The sequence below is a fragment of the Falco punctatus genome (assembly GCF_963210335.1).
Source record: "Falco punctatus genome assembly, chromosome: 3".
NCBI classification, from domain to species: domain Eukaryota; kingdom Metazoa; phylum Chordata; class Aves; order Falconiformes; family Falconidae; genus Falco; species Falco punctatus.
In genome coordinates this window covers 66446568-66449711 of record NC_137582.1, presented here as the reverse complement: position 1 = coordinate 66449711, position 3144 = coordinate 66446568, and positions in this window count along the sequence as shown.

Sequence of the window (3144 nt, the reverse complement as noted above, 5' to 3'; positions counted from 1 at the left end):
ATATCTGCTTCCTTCAGGCAGTGAACAAAGCAGTATATAGATACTAGGTTACTCTTTCCTTTGACCCTGACATTAGCAGTCGGAAGGTATATATGGCTAGGTGGCCCTTTTGCTGTGGCCTACATTCAATATATAGAATTTAAATCACACATACACACACAAAAAAAAGAATTGTATAAAACCCCTTCAAAATTATCATTATTTTAGGAAACACAGATTTCTGTCCCATACACTGAAAATGGAAATGTTGTCCAACAAAACAGCAGTAGCTCTCCTAATGGCCACCATTATTATTCATTAAAAAAACAGTGTATTTTTCTTCACTAAATACAGTGTTTTGGAATGTTTAGATAATGCCTGTAAACAGAATGATTTTTCTATGAAAAAATGGTAATTAAACCATCACAGTTTTATCAGTTACATCCAAATATGCCTATTTTGTATGAAATTTTCTACTAGTTAGATTAAGATGAATGTGCGAACCAAGATGGTAAAGAATTTAGTACTGAATAAAAATATTTTTAGCCCAGCATGTGTCATATATCTCTTATTTTTGGGATGCTATTAATAAGGTTTTCCTAAATGAAACCAGAAAAAGGCATTGCTAGGAATTGCAAGCATGTAATTTTTTGTCATTTACACTTTGAAAACCAATTGAAACCGACTTAATGATAATATCAGAAAGTTTTCTATATTTTCATGCTTATGAATACTTCAGATTATTAAACATCCCTTAAAAGTGCTTGCATTTGAAAATAAATCCTCACATAATGCATTTTGTCAGATCATTCGCTCATTTAGGCAGCTCTGGAAAAATCAAGAGGTAAAAGAAGGTGGAAATCAGAGACAGGTTAAGAGAGGCTTAATGGAAATCTTATCCTTGTGTTACTGACATATATGTATACATATATAAAAATAAATGTATATCTATATAAAAATCTGCAGTGCCAGTGAAACATAGGTGTTGGGTTTGTTTGCCTTTTTAAGTAGCACTGACATCTAATCCTCTGTGTTTTAACATATGACCTCTTCTTCACTGATTGTAGCTGAAGCTTCAGTGTTTTGTATTTAGCATGTTAACCAAATGAAATTATGACACAAAATTGTAAAAATGACAAGTTGACAGCTCTGCTGGGTGTCTCTCTGTCAATGCCTCATTTATTCTTCAGGTTACACATGCTAGTACATGAACAGAGTGCGTTCAGCTACCTGCAAATGACCCATGTCACCTCTCCTCTGTCTATCATTCATTTGCTACCGCCACTGAAGACTGGAGAGACTCGATCTGGCTAATAATCAGACCTGTGGTTAATTCTGGAGGCAGAATATGGTCCATCCAGCTTGCTGCTTGGCAGCTACCCTGACTTAGCAGGGAGACATTAGCTAAAACTTACTATTGTCAGTTCACTAAGAAAATATGACTAGGTGAAGGTATAGATACGGTTACATTTTCAAAATTACTTCTGAAAAATATTCTCAGGATATTTGGAAAAATGCCTGTTTTAAGGACAGAACTGAAGTTTTATACAGAAAATAGGTTTCTTGCATACACTGTATCTCTTTTAAGTGTTACAGATGAATTTGAGTATGATGCTTTTGGAAAAGTACTTATGGGATCAAAAAAAAGAAAAAAAGGTAAGAGTTGCCATTCAAAACATGCCAGCTGACAGTCTTCAATTTATAGCATTTCAGAGGGAGATATGAGGCTGAGCAAGGAAAGGAATACAACTGAATGACAATTATATAAAATAGTTTAGAACAATTTACAGATCAAATTATCAGAAACAAACACCTTATCTTTAAGATCTGTGGTCATAAAAATATACATATTATTCTAAGAATGTTTAATTGTCTTAACAAGCTCTGAAAGCCTGGCAAAAATCGAGTCTCACATTGTTCACGTTACTATCCAAGAACATTCAGGCAATTACAGCTCTTGCAGATGTCATGATGTCAGATTTGTGGGCAATGACAAGCTATCTGACTTTCTGCTGGTTTCACAAATGGAAACTGAGAAATATGCAGTATTAGAGTCTCTAAAAGTTACTGTGCCTATATAAAAGCATGGAGTAACAAATGAAACAAAAAATTTAGAGGACACGGAATGGTATTTCAAGGTACCAAGGTTCAGTTTCAAAGTCTAGGAAAGTCATGTGAGAAATCAAGAAATCAGATCTGTGTTAGGGATAGAAAATTAAGACTAACTCTGGAATTCACGCATATACTGCTGAATTGTGTTTAAGATATAAATATATTTTTGTAATTTTGAGGATCCTGATGACAGAAAATTATCCTGATATACTTCTTCCACTTGAACATAAGATAAAGAGCACTTAACTCCATTGTCAAATATTTCAGCTTATGACTATTTCCAACATTTGCTCCAAAAGCTAGAAAAGGCAAGAAACATATACAATTCGAACTGCATTTCAACTCAAATCACTGCTGCATGAGTATCTCTATCCTTCTTTTCAGAAATTGTGCCCTACTCAAGCCAGGACACAATTTATACTACAATAGTTGCCTCAGTAATTTTCTCCCTCTTGTCCTTTCTGCCTGATGTGAATCTACAGTGTCTGGAGGATGCAAGCCCTGTGCGCGAACAGCAAGCCACCTTTTATTTGTGTCATGAGAACCATAATTTTGAAGACCTTGGTAAATTCTTGAAAACATAGAATGGAAACAGAATCTCATTTCCTCTTTCTCTGGCACTGTTTTTTGGTTATTTATTAATTCTAAGGGAAGTGTAACACTGGAGAAAAGTGTTAAATGGGAGGTACTCAACACTGGTTTCTCTTTTCTTCTGTAACTCAGAGCCTCTGAAATAAGTGCAATGGTTAATTAATGGCCAGACTTGGAATATGACTATGTGGCTGAGATTCATAGGGGTAATGACATGAATTTGGAAAACTCACTTTCTGAGGCAAATAAAGAGTACTACATAGCTTGAAGATACTATTATTATTAATTAACAGTCGTAATATTCAAAATTATATTAAACTCTATTAACATCACCTGAAGTTTTTACAAGTCCATAAACTAATATGACACAAAATGATTACTCCATCAGTACTTTAATAAGAATTATTTCCTGTTCTGACCTAGAGTTGGTGATTTAATTACAGTTACATCAGAATAAAACCA